At 42.9% G+C, this 18,136-nt stretch overlaps 2 pseudogenes; one reads left to right on the top strand and one right to left on the bottom strand.

Annotated features, from left to right (window-relative positions):
* Positions 1 to 11,219: 11,219 nt before the first annotated feature.
* LOC122110579 lies at positions 11,220 to 12,104 on the bottom strand (annotated as a pseudogene).
* An 882-nt stretch (positions 12,105 to 12,986) lies between these two features.
* LOC122110578 lies at positions 12,987 to 14,403 on the top strand (annotated as a pseudogene).
* The last annotated feature ends 3,733 nt before the right edge of the window (positions 14,404 to 18,136 follow it).

The following is an 18,136-nucleotide window of genomic DNA, read 5'->3' as shown; positions in this document are numbered from 1 at the left end:
GCAGGCACCTAATCTCACTCTTTAGGGTAAGATGGACTGCATTTCTGCCAACTTGTCCTCTTTCACCATGCGTGGACTCCTCCCATGGCCTATCACACCATGTATGACCTGTTTACTCCTTACCCCTAAAGATAGGTCTTTTGTTTACTTTTAAGTTTTATCCTTTTCTTTTCTCTTGGTTTTTGAATGAAATATATAGTTTTAGACAAACAGAACAGCTAATGTCTTTGACAGTGTTAAACAAACCTTTATATTTAAACTTTTAATATTTATCCCCAAATTTTAGCCAAGAGAACTAAATTCCAAACAGCCAATGCATTACTGTTAAGCCAGATAACTTGATTACAGTGTAAACAGCCTTATGCATTTTAAAATACCAGATTTTAAATTTTTTTTTAAGTTAAAAAATCCTTAAAAGGTCACTTAAAACAATGTGAAAATTCTTTAAAATTTTTGGTAATGTCTAAACCTCATAATCTTTTAGATTTTAAACTTAAGCTAACCCAATTGTTACAGCATGCTGATAATTCTTATCTTAAACATGTTCACAAACACATACAAAACACACACAGATCTTTTTTTTTTTTTTTTTTGGTCCGGTCGTGGGGCCTGAACTCTGGGCCTCGGTGCTGTCCCTCAGCTCTTCAGCTCAAGGCTAGCGCTCTACCACTTGAGCCACAGCGCCACTTCCGGCTTTTTTTTTTGTTTTGCTTATGTGGTGCTGAGGAATCAAACCCAGGGCCTCATGCATGCAAGGCAAGTGCTATACTGAGCCACCTTCCCAGCCCCACACACAGATCTTAAAGCGCACAAAAAAATCAAAATCAGTTGTATGTACATTTAAAACTGGTACCAATTTTAAAACAGAACTAGACAAGACAACAACCAAAGGCTGAGTTGGGGGCTAATGGGCCCCCAGTTTATCGCTACCTCAGAAAACATAACAGAAAACACTCCGAAGTAAACAAGACAAACAAGTGGCCACAAAGACAAAATCAGGTCTCAGTTAATGGGACAACATCTCACCACCATTCACAAGTGGGACTCAAATCCACTTACCAGGGAACTCGAACAACCCCCTTTTCTCACCTCCAGAGGATTTTTCTTTTAGATTCCTGCAAACGTTGACCCAGGGGCCTTCCAAGGTGGAGGAGATTTCCCAGTCATCTTGGGGCAAGGGAAAGAAGTCCTTAGCGGAAGTTCCCTCAGACTGACAAGTTCTCCCCCATACTCAGACCCCCTGGGCCAAGGCCCTAGGCTAAGATCTTGCAGGTGTCACTTGCAGGTGGTCAGTGGCATTTTCATCTGGCTGCAAGTTCTCCCTGCCAGCCCTTTCAAGTTATTGTTAGATCCTCCAGGTTTTTCACCCCCACCCCCCTATTTCTGGATCCAGAGAGGGTGGAGGAGGTGGCAGTGAAGGGTAGAAAGAGGGGTCAGTTTAAAGTGCAAATAAAAAAGAAGGAGCTAGAGAGAAACAGATATTGAGGGGATGTTAGCCAGTCTCCTCCGGGCTCTGGCATCAGGATGAATCTGAGAGGAGAAACATTACAAGAATTTCAGAATCCATACACACAAACATTGAGACAAAACACATTTAAGCATGAGCGTTGTAGACTGTCAGACAGAAAATGCCGGATTACAGATTGGCCCAAATGTCCCCACTAGTGGATAGTTTTCCTTGATGGGAATCCGGGGGACATCTCCCACCGGCCCCGTTGGCTGTGTTATAGCATATCCGCCAAGACTCTTGTCAACCCCAATACAGAACCTGCAGGCTACACAGATACCAGACAATCACAAAGCAGCAATATTTTAACTTACAGGCCATTTTCATCATAGTGTCCCTGAATCCTTTTTTCCTTTTTTTTTTTTTTTGTTTGTTTTTTGCTAAGGTTTTAAACTAATGGTTCCTTTCTCCGGGAACCAGGGGTATACTTCCTCAACAAAGTGAAAGAAACATTCTAACTGTCTAATTTTCACTCCTTGAGTGTGAAGCATACCCTTGAGAGCCTGCACATATAGCATGCGGCTGTTACCTTGCCCCATAATTTCTTACTCCCGACTATACTCTCTCCTGCTCTCTATTTCTGGATGTCCTCTTACCTTAGCGGGGTCCTCTGCCGTGATCCCAGGTTTTCAGTTCCCTGTTCGGGTGCCACTTGCCAGAGCCTGCTGGCAACGGAAGGGAATCCTGAATTAGGGGGCAAGGACCAGAAAAATAAAGACATAAGACAAAGGATGGGGTCGGGAGGTCTGCAGCTCAAGACTGCAGCACTGTTTATTTTTAACTTTCCCTAATATACACTATTAGAAGTCAAGAGGTAACATAAGGTTGCAATAGTCCAGAAAAACAAGGAAATTTTCAGTAAAAGCAGAGTGTAGTAAAAACAAGACAAGGTCAACTGGTAGAAAGTAAAACAAACTCTGCAGACATAGCAAAGCAATCCTGGGCACCTGGTGTTTTTTAAGTAAGCCAGTTCCTTGTACATGCCCCATGTTGAGCACCAGGGTCAAGATGACCTTTAAACTTTACTGTTGGCTCTCAACAGGGTATCATATAGGATGGTGTATAATTTGCATGTACTGGGTGTCCAGTTGGCAAAGATGTCATCTGTATATTTTACATTTGATTTTTGTCTGGGATCCAAATTTTATGAGTCATGGATCGCATTATAATACAGCCTAGAATGGAACCTTTAGAGCTGGTGGTAAAGCATAAAGGAGTTCCAATGCCTGAAGCTGAGAAATCTCCCATCTCGGTGTGCTGGATGAAGGGATAGGGGGTTTTCCATAAGCTGATCTATTGACGTGAATGAGTACTTTGTGAATGAGTACTTCAACTCTCTCCCAAGTCGCAGGGAGTACAATTGGGGGATCCAGCACGTAAGCCCAGTGTGTCAGGTTTTGTACCATTTGGATAAGCCTCCACAATCCTAGTACAATTCTCAGGCAACTAGCGGGCTTCATTTTCTTCCTGTGAAAAAACACAGACATGTCCTCGACCCTATGTTAAAACTGGATGGGGCCGTGCCAAGCACTTGTTAAAGGATCCTTCCACTTAACTTGGGCAAAAGCTCTTTGCTCTCTCCTTTCCCAAAATCACTGTGCTGGGGAAAGGCCATTACAATCTAAGCTTAAAAAATTTAGTACAAATAAAGCGTGAGAAAGAATATTAACAGGACAGAAGGGATATAATCCCCCCTTTTAATTTAAAAATTTGGTGTTTAACAGCCCGTTGGCTCATTCAACAATTCCTTGTCCTTGAGGATTATAGGGAATATCTGTAGAGTGAACAATCTGGTAAGATTTACAAAAAGTTTGAAAAGCTTGTCCAACATATCCCCGACCATTATCAGTTTTAATATATTTAGGAAGTCTCATAGTGGCAAAGCAGCGTAGGGAAGGAGCAATACAATGTTTGCTAGTCTTCCCGGCAAGAGGAGTAGCCATAATAAAATTAGAGTAGGTATCTATGGTAACATGGACAAAGCGAAGCCGTCCAAAAGATAGAATCAGGCAGGAGTTCAGTCTACTTTTCCCACAGTGGAGGTGGTCAGGGTAACAATGTAGATTTTTTCCAGGTGACTATCAGGCTGTCAGGGTGTGGAGCAGCAGCAGCAGGGTCTCTCAGTGGCTCCAAGGGACTGTCACACCTGGTGCTGGACTGCAAATTCCTACACAGATTGGTTAAGGATAAAAGTAATATCTAGGCTTGGCAGGCTGTGGCCCCACTAATTTTTAAGACTATTTAGACAATAGCCCAGGACAATTTAGCAAGATGACAACTTTTTAAACTGGATAGTTTTTTAATAATAAGGCTAGGATTTTCTAGGCATATATAGAGGGCTCAGGCCTGTACTACTATTTTCCATGCCTTTTTCTTCTGTCTATTTTGCCACATTTTTTAAATTTTTTAAAATTTATTTTTTTTTTATGACTCTGGTCCCTTTTTCTTAAAAGGGGATGATGGGTGAAGATTCGTCTTCTGTAACTTCTTCAAGCTGGCTCCTCCATGGCTTTTGTCCCAGGAGTGTCTTTTCACTCTGGGATAAATGTCTCATTTGCATTTCCATTAGCTGGTCACTGGACTTGAGCTCAGGGCTTGAAGGCTATCCCTCAGCTCTCCAGCTTAAGGCCAGCACTCTGCCACTTTGAGTCCTAAAGCAACTTTGCTTGCTTGCTCTTTTAGCACTCTGCTGGCCCAGTAGAGGTGACAGTCTCACAGGGACCTTTTTTTTTTTTTTTTGCCTGGGCTGGCTTTGAACCTTTTTGCAGATCAATGAGTCTTATAGAAGGCCACTTTACTCCAATTAAAAGCAACAAAGTGGTCAACATAGCTCTTAAGCATGCTCTTACCTGGAACTTAGTAAGAGCTAGAGTTACAAACAAACAACTTGTAAGAATCCTCTGTGTTTTGCTCTGGTATTACTGGAAACTGTTAAAAAAAACAAACCTATAAGCACAAACTGGAATAGCAATTAAGCAATTATTTTGGTAGTCCTAATTTTTCCTTTGTGCACTTTGAGGCAAATCTTAAGAACAATTTTACTTTTAAATTTTATATCCAAAAATCCATTTCTAATTTTTAAGCCTCTTATTAATCTCTTTTATTATTTTATACTTTAGTTTTCACTTGTGTTTTGAAAAGATCCCTTGAACTCTTGAGGCCAAGTGTCAGTCATTGTCTCTTGGCTGCTTGTTTTAAAATAGATACACATTTTAAACTCAAATGATAATTTTTCTTTAATGCAAGAATTACAATCATCATCATTGTACCAAGAAGCTAGACTTAACACCTTTATGACTTTTAAAAACATCCTACTTGTAGAACACCATTGAAAGCAACTCACATTATACAAACAAACTTTTTTTTTTTTTTTGGGTCCAGTCGTGGGGCCTGAACTCTGGGCCTGGGCGCTGTCCCTCAGCTCTTCAGCTCAAGGCTAGCGCTCTACCACTTGAGCCACAGCGCCACTTCCGGCTTTTTCTTTTTGCTTATGTGGTGCTGAGGAATCGAACCCAGGGCCTTGAGCATGCAAGGCAAGTGCTCTACCACTGAGCCACCTTCCCAGCCCCTATAAACAAACTTTTTAACCCTCTTTTTAAGGCCTTTTTAATTTTAATTTTAATACATCCAAGGGGCAGTTTTAGCAATACTAATCAGATCATCACATCACTCATTTTTACCATGTTTCCAGTGTCTATCTGCAGGGAAAAAGGGCAGAACAAAGATGGGCCATCCGGCCCCTCCTATGGAATGGGCTCGCACTCAATCAGACTCTTTAAGGTTAGATGAGCTGCATTTGTGCCAGCTTGCCCTCTTTTACCATGCATGGACTCCTCCCAGGGCCTGTCCCACCATGTATGATTAGCTGAACTGCACTTCCGCCTGTTCACCCCTTACCCCTAAAGATAGGTCTGTTGTTGGCTTCTAAGTTTTTCCCTTTTCTTATCTCTTGGTTTTTGAATGAAATACACAGCTTTAAACAGACAGAGTAGGTAATGTCTTTGGCAGTGTTAAACTAACCTTTACATTTAAACTTCTAATATTTATCCCCAAATTTTAGCCACAGGAACTAAATCCCAAACAGCCAATGCCTTTTTGTTAAGCCAGATAACTTGATTACAGTGTAAACAGCCTTATGCATTTTAAAATACCAGATTTTCTATTTTTTAAGTTAAAGAATCCTTAAAAAGTCATTTAAAACAATGCAAAATTAAAAAAATTTTGGTAATGTCCAAACCTCATAACTTTTTGAATTTTAAACTTAAACTCACCCAATTGTTACAGCATACTGACAATTCTTATCTTGAACATGTTTACAAACACATAAAAAACACACACAGGGGCTGGGAAGGGGGCTCAGTGGTAGAGCCCTTACCTTGCATGCATGAGGCCCTGGGTTCGATTCCTCAGCATCACATAAGCAAAAAGAAAAAAGCCAGAAGTGGCATTGTGGCTCAAGTGGTAGAGTGCTAGCCTTGAGCTGAAGAGCTGAGGGACAGTGCCCAGGCCCAGAGTTCAGGCCCCACGATGGGACCCCCCCAAAATAAAAAAAACACAGATCTTAAAGTGCGCAAATATCAAAATCAGTTGTATGTATATTTAAAACTGGTACCATAATAGGAAGTGTACTCATTACCTTACTCATGTAACTGTAACCCTCTGTATAGTATCTTTACAATAAAAAAATATTAAAAAAACTGGTACCAATTCTAAAACAGAACTAGACAAGACAACAACCAAAGGCTGAGTTGGGGACTGATGGGCCGCCAGTTAATCCCTACCAGAACTCTGTGCCATTCTCAAGCTGAATCCAGAGTTTGCTAAGTGAGTCTGCCACTCTCACCCAGAACTTCCCTATCTCAGAAAACATAGAACAGAAAACACACTGAAGTAAACAAAACAAACAAGTGACCACAAAGACAAAATCAGGTCTCAGTGAATGGGGCAATATCTCACCACCATTCACAAGTGGGACTCAAATCCACTTACCAGGGGACTCGAACCCCCTTTACTCACCTCCGGAGGATTTTTCTTTTAGATTCCTGCAAACGTTGACCCAGGGGCCTTCCAAGGTGGAGGAGATTTCCCAGTCATCTTGGGGCAAGGGAAAGAAGTCCCTAGCAGCCGTCCCCTCAGACTGACAGGTTCTCCCCTATACTCAGACCTCCTGGGCCAAGGCCCTAGGCTAAGATCTTGCTGGTGACACTTGCAGGTGGTCAGTGGCAGTTTCATCCAGCCTCCCTGCTGGCCCTTCCAAGTTATTGTTAGATCCTCCAGGTTCCTCGCCTACTGCCCCCTCTACTTCTGGGTCCAGAGAGGGTGGAGGAAGTGGCAGTGAAGGGTAGGGAGGGAGGTCAGTTTAAAGTGTAAGTAAAAAAGGAGAGAAACAGACATTAAGAGGGTGTTAGCCAGTCTCCTCCGGGCTCTGGCATCAGGATGAATCTGAGAGAAGAAACATTCCAAGAATTCCAGAATACATACACACAAACATTGAGACAAAACACATTTACAGAATTGCATTGTAGACTGTCAGACAGACAGTGCTGGACTACAGATGGGCCCAAATGCCCCCACTAGTGGATAGTTTACACTGATGAGGATCCGGGGGACGTCTCCCACCGGCCCCATTGGCTGTCTTATAGCGCATCCGCCAAGACCTCTTGCCAACCCCAATACAGAACCTGCAGGCTACACAGATACCAGACAATTATAAAGTGGCAATGTCTTAACTTACTGACCATTTGTGTCATAGTGTCCCTGAATCCTTTTTCCAATTTTTTTTGCCAAGTTCCTAAATTGATGGTTCCTTCCTCCGGGAACCAGGGGCATACTTCCTCAAGAAAGTGAAAGAAACGTTTTAACTGACTCTGTCCAACTTTCACTCCTCGGGTGTGAAGCATGTCCTTGAGATCCTGCACATACAGTGTGCGGCTGTTACCTTGCCCCATAATTTCTTACTCCTGTCTATACTCTCTCTCACTCTCTATCTCAAGTTTCTGGACATCCTCTTACCTTAGCAGGGTCCTCTGCTGTGATCCCAGGTTTTCAGGTCCCTGTTCGGGTGCCACTTGCTGGAGCCTGCTGGCAATGAAAAGGATTCCTGATTTAGGGGGCGAGGATGAGGGGAAAAAAAGACACAAGACAAAGGATGGGGTTGGGAGGTCTGCAGCTCAAGACTGCAGAACCGTTTATTTTTAACTTTCCCTAATATATACTGTTAGAAGTCAAGAAGTAAGCCGGGTGCCCGTGGCTCACGCCTGTAGTCCTGGCTACTCAGGAGGCTGAGATCTGAGGATCATGGTTCAAAGCCAGCCAGGGCAGGAAATTCTGTGGGACTCTTATCTCCAATAAACCACTAAAAAACTGGAAGTAGCGCTGTGGCTCAAGCGGTAGTGCTCTCGCCTGGAGCTGAAGAGTGCAAGGACAGCACTCAAGCTCAGAGTTCAGCCCCATGACCAACAACAACAACAACAAAAGTCAAGAAGTAGAATAAGGTTACTATAGTCCAGAAAAACAAGGAATGTTTAGGCTTTGTAAAAACAGAGTGCAATAAAAACAAGACAAGGTCAACTAGTCAAATGTAAAACAGACTCTACATACATAGCAAAACAATCCCGGGCACCTGGTGTTTATCAAGGAAGCCAGTTTCTTGTATGTGCCTTTAAGCAAGCACAAGGACCAAGATGACCTTTACTGTGGAGCTTTACCATCGGTTCCCAACACCCTGCGAGCAGGAGAAAGTCCTTTATGTTCCTTATGAACCAATAGTGGGAAGAGTCACATTAGGAGGACTGTGCTGTTCTAGGCGCCAGTTGACCCTAGAGAACGTGGCTGTGGCGTTCAGCTGGGAGGAGTGGCAGCTCCTGAACCCAGCCCAGAAGGACCTGCACCGGGATGTGATGCTGGAGAACTACAGCAGCTGGTGTCAGTGCCTGAGGATGAGGCCCCAGGTCACAGGGGACCCCAGACAGTGGCTTTTCCTTAAGAGCTGCTGAAGGGGTGAGAATCTTGGAAGAGCTTTTAAGTGGTAGCTTTTTGGCTTCAGACAAGCATGGATAATGTGCTCTCTCCTGAGAGAAAAGCTTCTGCTCTCACATGCAAGCACTGTCTAATTCTTTTTTTTTTTTTTTGGAAATGAAATTTATTTCACATTTGCATGTCAGATCATCCTAGAATTTAAAGTATTACCAATGACTTTCTTTTAGAAAGAAACCAAGATACCCAGATCTTAGGTTTTATACCAATTCCTCCTATATTAAGTTGGAACTTACTAAACAGACTTTCACAATATTATTTGAAGTGTAATTTCAATCAAATACTCAATAGTACTCGTGGTTAAATGGTAAAAGGCTCAGAAGAAAGGTTTTTGCAGGCTAATTGTCAGTCTTTTATGTTACATTTGTCCTATAGATGTTCACCTATCACATTTCTCTCACTCATCCCATTATATTAATTATAGTGAATTTTACGTGCCCCTTGTGTGCCTCTGAAGCACAGAATAGAGTTGTGAGTTATCATTTTTTTACACTACTAAAGATAGTATATAAGAAAAGTAGAGCTTAATTCTCACCTGAAAACCTACTTGATAAAAATTGCACTTCATCTTCATTCCCACTACCTCCAAACTACATGGCATCTATCTAGTTTAAATATACTAAAATCCATGGAGAAAGATAATTTGAAATTTGAAAACACATTGATTGATTGGCTGGTGCTGGGAGTCACACCTGGGGCCTTGCTAGCCTTGCCAGGCAAGTGCTAACCTCTGAACTTACAGCCCAGCCCTGAATAGCCATCTATCCATCCATCTATCCCACGCTCCCTCCCTCTCTGCCCTATCTTTGTCAGGTTCAGTATATAACCACTTTCTTCTTGTGATGTTTTACACATTTCTCATTGACACACAATAAAAATCTTCAATTTAAAAGTATTCTGAACAATAACAGAAAGTACCTATGAACTCAAGAGTTACAGGTCCTTTGAATTCATGATGAAAGATGAACTACTCCACTTAATAAAAGATGGTGTGGACTATGAATAGTTGTGCTTGACTCTCCTTGGAGAATAAACAAGTCTTAAAAAGAATGACAGCTTCCCACTACAGTGATGTTTCTGGGATGTGCACTAGCTGTTATGTGGGCTAGCTAGTCCACTTTGCTGAGCCCATAGCAAACAAATCTAAGAAAATCTCATGCCACAAAATATGAACCTTTTTCATTTATCACTATATAATTGAAGACTAAAGATTATTCTTTTCCTTGCTAACTTTGAGGAGCAAGTTTGCTTACCTCTATACAGTGATGACTATTGTCTTAAAACAAAGTGACTACTATTCTGAGAATATCTGAAGCATTTGAAATAACTATGCCAACACTTCCACACCTGGGAACAGCAGTTATACTGCACTATGCTATAAACCTTGTTTGGTAAGCTGATAAGCACCAGATAGAACACGCTCTAGGCTTTCCAGGACAGATCCTGTAGCAGCCCCTCAAATCTCATTGTAGCATAATGGAAGCCATATACAGTAAGTAGAATTAGCATGGCTGTGGTTCAGCTGTGTTCCCATAAAACTCTAACACACAGGGTACAAAAAATAGGCAGTGGGCTGAGCCCATATACAATAGTTGGCTGTCTTTTATATAAAGCTTTACATGTTATGCATAATGCTTCAATTTTTTTTTTTTTTTTGCCGGTCATAGGGCCTGAACTCTGGGCCTGGGCGCTGTCCCTCAGTTCTTCAGCTCAAGGCTAACGCTCTACCACTTGAGCCAGAGCACCACTTCTGGCTTTTTCTGCTTATGTGTGCTGAGGAATCAAACCCAGGGCCTCATGCATGCAAGGCAAGCACTCTACCACTGAGCCACCTTCCCAGCCCAATGCTTCAAATTTTTGACCTTGGAGATTTCTGTTTTTTAGACTCCTCAATTAAAAATCTCTACCACACATTATTCTGTGACTATATTACATGAAAGAAGAAATAATTCAGAAAAAAATAAAATTCTCTACTATAAAATAGGACATTAAACAAATACTTCATTCTTAAATAGATTCAGAAACATGAAAAATGAAATATTAGAATTTTTATTCTATGCTATATAAAATATGCATAGATTTAGTACATAATTCGTTTTCCCTTTGGTAAAAGAAAAAGACAATGAGAAAATGGTTTATAAATCTCTCAGTCCCTTTTATAAAAGATTGTTACTGAAACTAACCAGTACTTACATGTACAGCTATCAACTCTGAATATGTACTAATTACATCTAGGAATTAGAGTTTACCCAGATATGAGTTCTGGCTGCATTTTTTTAACGGCACAATTATATCAAGAGAACACTGTGGCTTCCACAGTATTGAAAAGTTTGAAAACAAGTCCCTGCCTCCATAGGGAGGCAAGAATATCCATCAGCATCCAGTATAAAAAAAAAAACTTCACAGTCTGATTTACCTTTATCAATGGTAAAATGATTCCCTGCTAAATTTGCATGAAAGATTTTGACCCTCTGTGGTTCTTATGAACACAAAAATTTTCATGACCTTCATCTGTTTTACAAATACTAATACAAAATATGTTCAACTGGCAGAAGTCCATGGGCTAAAGAAAAAGGAATTGAATATAAAATGTTTACCAACTTTATCTATTCTGATGTTACAATGCCAGGTATTGAGACCTAATTGGTTTCTTGTGCCCAACCATCATGAACACAACTCAATCTTCTTTGAGGTTTAGTTTCTCAGTAGCAGCTTTGGGTTGTAGTTTCTTGTTTTGACCAACTTCTATCATCCGTTCTTCCCAAGATTTCATTTCATTCTCGTAACGAATTTTATCATCTTTAGAAAGTTGATAATAAACCTGCTTTTGAAAAGCAGGCATATTTTTCCATTTTTCATTTAAAGTCTTCAAGTTTTCCTTAGATGATGACTCTGTGGTTTCTGGAAATTTTTCAGCTATAAAAATGTTGTATGCTGAACGAGTTTTTTTGGTTTTCCAAGAGATGTTAACTCTCTCTTTTTAATTAATGCTTTCCTTTTCAAACGTCTTTGTATGATTTCTTTTTCCAAAGACAGCAACTGACTTGGAGTAAGCTGTTCTTGAATTCTGTTTATTTCTTCTTTGTATATTTTCCAGTCTGCCTTATAAGCATCTTCATATATTTTTTTCTTTGACTCAGGAAGTCCTCTCCATACCTCTGCAATTTGTCTAATTAGTTCTTTATTTTTCACATCTGGGTTCTGAGCTCTAAATACTGGTAGCTGTTCTTTAGAAAAATCAAAGGTAGGAAGTCATAGGTTTTTTCGGATAACTACTCAAGGTGGATGAAAACCATTTTGGAAAATACACAAAACTGAAAGGTGAACACAGGCGACTCCCACAGCCAGTGCACAGCTCCGCTCCAGATCTTCCCAGCACCCTCAGCGCGCCACACATGCCCCGGGAGGAGCTACATGGCACCGCCCCCGGACCAGACAGCAGCCGGTACCTCACCAGCGCGGAGCCCCCACTGGGGCGACCCGAACACCCACTGTCTAATTCTTAATGCAACCCTCTTCTATATTAACACAGCTCAGTCCCTGTATCCAAGTCCTCTCTCATTTGTACAAACAGGGTGTCAGGTCACGAAGCCTGTTGTCCTCTCAAAGCTGGAATGAGGTGAAGAGCCTTGGACAGGGAGAAAAAGCCCAGGTGCATCTGCCCAGGTGAGCGAGTGGGAGCCGGTGAGATGCATAAGCGCACACACTGTGTCCTCTTTGGAGAGAGCACTGCCTGGCATCTTGGGGCACAGAATCCACCTCCAGGCATCCTCCCCCTTTCTCACAAGGAAATGTACCCCATTTGTTCTTTGGAGATCTGGTCCCTCTTACTTCTTGTTCTCCACTTAATTTTCTTTTCCTTTTGATTCTATCACTTTTATCAGATTTATTTTAGATCAGTTCTATCAGTTTCTGCCTGTTCCTTCTACCCTTCCCTGAGTGACATTTCACCTTCCTGACCTACACTCCCTGTAGACATGTATTTCTCACTCTCTCTGACTGGGGGGGTCTTCTGTCCCATTGGGAGAGGCTCATCCCTCTCCCATGTCTATTCTTACCTAGCCTGATCTTATTCTGCACTCGCTACTTTTCCCTCTACTTGGGGACTCTTTAGTAGTTGTGCTTCCTCTTTGCTCTGTTGTTTTCCAAATAGTCTTCAGACGAACTACAGTTACCTGAGGAGATGTTTTTATACTGTTAATAGAAATGTAACTAAAAAACTTTTCCCTTGTGGTGCTGGGGATCGAACCCAGGACCTCTTATATGCTAAGCATGCACTATACCACTAAGCTGTATATCCCCAGCTCTAAAGTCATTTTGACAAACACCAATGAATTGTAAGAGTTTTCTTCTGCACATACTAGCAAATGGCAGAACTGAAAAGGATCAAAGGATACTGAAGAGCATGAGACTCCACCAGGAAGCTCATGGGAACACAGTTCCTTCAGGCAACAGTCACTCACCTTCCAGGGAAAATCGAAATATGTTTGGGTTATATGCAAAAACTTTGAGACCAAATTTAAGTGTAATCAACCAGAAGAAAAACTGAAAGAATTCTCCTAAATTTAAGGAAGATCTGAAATCTCATAGGAATGAGAAATGTGAGGTCGTCCAATCTGAAGTTAATTTCCCTGTGAGTGGAAAACCCAGTAACCACAAGTCACAAGTCATCGGGCATCGGAGAACCCGTGAAGTTGAGAAAACTCATACTTGTGAATGTGGCAAAGCCTTTGTCAAGAAGTCTCAGCTTCTTGATCATGAGCGAGTTCACACAGGACAGAAGCCGTATGGGTGGGTGCAGTGTCTGTGAGAAACTATTCTCCAGGAAGTCCAGGCTCAACGAACACCAGAGAATCCGTGAAACAGAGAATTCACTTACATGCAGTGACTATGGAAAAGTCTTCACCCTGAAGAGCGGTCTGGCTGAACACCGGCAAGCTCATACTGGAGAAAAACCCTTCGTGTGTGGCAAATGTGGGAAAAGGTTCCCATTCCAGCAGAATCTCCTGATCCATCAGGAATCATACTGGAGAGAAGTCCCATGTATGCGGCTTGTACAGGAAAGGCTTCACTGGGAAGAGCATGCCGGTCATCCATCAGTGCACTCACATGGGAGAGAAGCCCTTTGTGTGTGCAGAGTGTGGGAAGGGCTTCACCACCAAACACCTCTCCATCGTCCATCAATGAAACCATACTGGTGAGAAGCCTTATGTGTGCCGTGAGTGTGGACAAGGCCTCTCCATGGAGAGTCACCACCAAACCCACACAAGAGAAAGAACCCTATGCATTCAGTGAATGTAGAAAAGCCTTCCCCAGGAAGAATAACCTTATGGTCTATGAGAAATACCATACAGTAGGGAAGCTGCGCCCTTGTACTGAGTGCTGGAAGAGCATGCACATCCTGCATCAGCTTACTCACATGAGGGAAAAGCCCTGCATCTGCAGTGTATGTGGGAAAGGTTTTGCCTTTAAGAGCAGCCTTGCTGTACACCAATATACCCACTGGAAAGAAGCCCTTGGTGTGCGGAGAATGTGGGAAAGGCATCACTATGAAGTGCTATTTCATCAGACACCAGCAGATGCATGCCAGGGAGAAATCCTACGTCTGTGTGGAGTGTGGGAAAGGCTGTGCTAAGGAAACAGACCTCACTCTACATAAGCAAGTTCACACAGGAGAGAAGCCATAGGCTTGTGACAAATGTTGGAAAGGGGTCACTGTGAAAACCTACCCGAGAGTTCACCACCAAACTCACAAGGTTGAGAAGCCCTGTATGTGAGGTGAATGTGGAAAAAGGTTCTCCTGAAAGAGAAATCTCATTGCACATTGGCGAAGCCATAATGGAGATAAACCCTAACCACGCAAAGAACAGGGCCGTTGCGAGGACTTTGTATGTTGACTGGAAATTTTACTCACACACATGCAGTCTTGTTATCTCCTGGGAATTTATACGAGACAAACTATGAGTGTGATCAGTAAGGGAAACCACCCTCCAATATGCAAGTAATTCTTTTTTTTTTTTTTTTAAACAGCAATTATTTATTTATTTATTTATTTTTTTTGGGGTCTGGTCGTGGGGCCTGAATTCTGGGCCTGGGCGCTGTCCCTCAGCTCTTCAGCTCAAGGCTAGTGCTCTACCACTTGAGCCACAGCGCCACTTCCAGGTTTTTTCTTTTTGCTTATGTGGTGCTGAGGAATCGAACCCAGGGCCTCCGGCATGCAAGGCAAGCGTTCTACCACTGAGCCACCTTCCCAGCCCTGCAAGTAATTCTTAAATTCCTTGAACAACTCAATGAAGAGAGAAAAGATACTAGACTTAGCAGTTGGGGTTAACTTCCCAGTCATTTGTCAGGATTCATTAGAAACACAAAAGTGCATACAAACAATAAGTCCAGGTACATAAATCCTTGGCACTGAATCTGAACTCAACAGACAAATGTTGTGAGGGAGGAAACCAATGAGTACTTGGTTCTCATTGTGTGGAAGTATTCTCCTCCCACTTATAAATGTAGTTGGCATGCAGTGTCTCCATACCAGAGGGTGTACCCTGGGGAAAATGAGGGAATTTGCATAGGAATGAAATTTAATACAGAGAATACTAGTGCCTTCAGTGACTACTTCACATTGTCTGCCAAATGTAGAAAAGTCCTTCAGATATAGTTAAGACCAGAAAATCTTGAAGGAATAAAGTCTGTATTGAGGTAAATATAAATGAAGAAAGCCGATGGGGAGAAAGGCCAACAGATCAGTGGTGAACACATACGCAGAGGTGATGTGATGATCGTAGAAGCTCCTGTGCCCAGGAACTTGTTGTCAAAAATAGTTCACACTGGAGAAGAAACTTTCAAGTTCACAATATATATAAACCAATTTTTTTTAAGATTCCAATTAGTATGGTTAAAAAAAATGTTTAGTGTTCAGTGATTGAACCCAGGGCCTTGTAAAGATAAGCATGTGGGCTATCACAGAGCCTGGGGTCCTGCCCATACAATTAGCTGTTCTTTGTTTTCTTTCAATACGAGGGTCGAAACTCCAAGCTTTATGCTTGCTCATGAGACCACTCTGGCACTCGATCCACACCCCATTCCCTTTGCTTTTTAGTTTATTCTTCTGAAGATAGAGTCTCACATATGGGGGGGGGGGAGCAGGCTTGGCTTACTATCCTAATTCTGACTCTCATATCACTGAGATGACAAATATACCACCATGCTGGATGTGGTTTTGAGAGGGAAGCCTCAGAGTTAACTGTATTGTCTGGCTTTAAACTTTGATCCTCTATTCTTAGCCTCTTGCGTAGCTAGGGCCACTAGTACCTGGCTTACAAGTCTCAATAACAAGATCATATTATGTAAACTACTAGAAGAATATAGTTACCTATGCTCAGGACAATTGTTACAATACATTTTAATCACTAGTATTCTTACATTGGGGTGGGTGTTCCGAAATTTACCAAACTATTCACCTATTATAATCCACCTCTCCCCTCCTTTTAAGTTACAAATAAATTTTTAAAGAATTATTTATAGCCATGTGCTGGTGCTTCACACTGTAATCCTGTCTATTCAGGAAGCTGAGACCTGAGAATTGAGGTTCAAAACCAGCACAGGCAGGAAAGTCCATGAGCAAAAAGAAAAAAGACTCATGTCCAGTTAACCATCAAAAAGCCTGGTGAGCAAGCCACTGGCTCACGCCTGTAATCCTAGATACTCAGGAGGTTGAGATCTGAGGATCATGGTTCAAAGCCAGCCCTAGCGGGAAAGTCCATGAGACTCTTTTTTTTTTTTTTGGTCAGTTGTGGGGCTTGAACTCTGGGCCTGGTCGCTGTCCCTGCGCTCTTGAGCTCAAGGCGAGCGCTCTACCACTTGAGCCACAGCGCCACTTCCGGTTTTCTAATGGTGTATTGGAGATAGAGTCTCACAGACTTTCCTGCCCGGGCTGGCTTTGAACCATGATTCTCAGATCTCAGCCTCCCGAGTAGCTAGGATTACAAGCGTGAGCCACCAGCGCCAAGCTAGATTTCCTTTTCTACCATGGAGGCCTCACTGTGTTGCCCAGGCTTGTCTGTTCTGTCTCCTACGTAGACAAGGCTGCTGACCCCACCTCTGCCTCTGCCACATCATCTAGCAAGCACACAGACCCGTCTGCCTGGTGCATGCATACACACGCACCACATAAGGACAATTTCAACCAACAGTGCACCCGTGCACTGCAGTGATCCCATAGGATTATATTGCTTAGTGATGTCATAGCTGTCTTAGTTGATATAAGACAACATCTAAGAGTCCATGAGACTCATGTCCAGTTAACCATCAAAAAGCCTGGTGAGCAAGCCACTGGCTCACGCCTGTAATCTTAGATACTCAGGAGGATGAAATCTGAGGATCATGGTTCAAAGCCAGCCCTGGCAGGAAAGTCCATGAGACTCTTTTTTTTTTTTTTTTTTTGGTCCAGTCGTGGGACCTGAACTCTGGGCCTGGGCGCTGTCCCTCAGCTCTTCAGCTCAAGGCTAGCACTCTACCACTTGAGCCACAGTGCCACTTCCGGCTTTTTTCTTTTTGCTTATGTGGTGCTGAGGAATTGAACCCAGGGCCTCAGGCATGCAAGGCAAGCGCTCTACCACTGAGCCAGCTTCCCAGCCCCCATGAGACTCTTATCTCCAATAAACCACCAGAAAACTGGAAGTGGTGGTGTGGCTCAAGTAGTAGAGTGCTAGCCTTGAGCTGAAGAGCACAGGGACAGCGGCCAGGCCCAGAGTTCAAGCCCCACAATTGACCAAATAAAATGCCTAGTGGTTAATTGGAGATGAGAGTCTCACCATCTTTCCTGCTGGGGCTGGCTTGGAACCTCAATCCTCCCATCTCAGCCTCCTGAGTAGCTAGGATTACAGAGGTGAGTCACTAGTACCAAGCTTGCACAGTATTTGTAGTAGCATATTATTGCACAAGGTATTAAATAACCACTAGGCCTATAGATCCAGCCCTAGCAAGTGGAAATGACCAGAAGAAATACCATTTCCTCTGTGTACTATCACAAAGACCATCCTACTAAAAGAATTTGTACTGTCTGGGCATGGATGGCTCTTGCCTGTCATCCTAGCTACTTAGGAGGCAGATATTTGAGGATCACAGTTCAAAGCCAGCCTGGGCAGGGAAGTCCGTGAGACTCTTATCTCTAATGAACCACCAGAAAACTGGAAGTGGCGCTGTGGCTCAAATGGTAGAGCATTTGCCTTGAGCCTGAAGAGCGCAAGGACGGCACCTAGGCCCAGAGTTCAAGCTCATGATGGACAAAAAAATTAAAAAAGAATTGTGCTGTTCCAGGCATCACTGACCCCGGAGCTCATGGTCCTGGCATTCAGCTGGGAGACGTGGCGGCTCCTCCGTCCTGCGCACCGGTACGTACGGGAGTGATGCTGGAGAACTACAGAAGCTGTTGTCAGTGGGTGAGGATGCGTCCCTGGGCAGCTCTGTGGGGGCCTCGGCCAGGGCCCTGCTCTTCTCAGCATGGAAGGTGTGTGGTTCCCTGAGTCCCAGAGAAGTGGGTATAATGTGCATTCTTCTAAGAAGAGCATTGGTGTGGCAGATATAAGCTGTGCC

This window comes from Dipodomys spectabilis, unplaced genomic scaffold (assembly GCF_019054845.1).
Source record: "Dipodomys spectabilis isolate Male_0828 unplaced genomic scaffold, ASM1905484v1 ptg000080l, whole genome shotgun sequence".
Classification (NCBI taxonomy): Eukaryota; Metazoa; Chordata; class Mammalia; order Rodentia; family Heteromyidae; genus Dipodomys; species Dipodomys spectabilis.
This window is presented reverse-complemented; position numbering and strand designations above follow the sequence as displayed.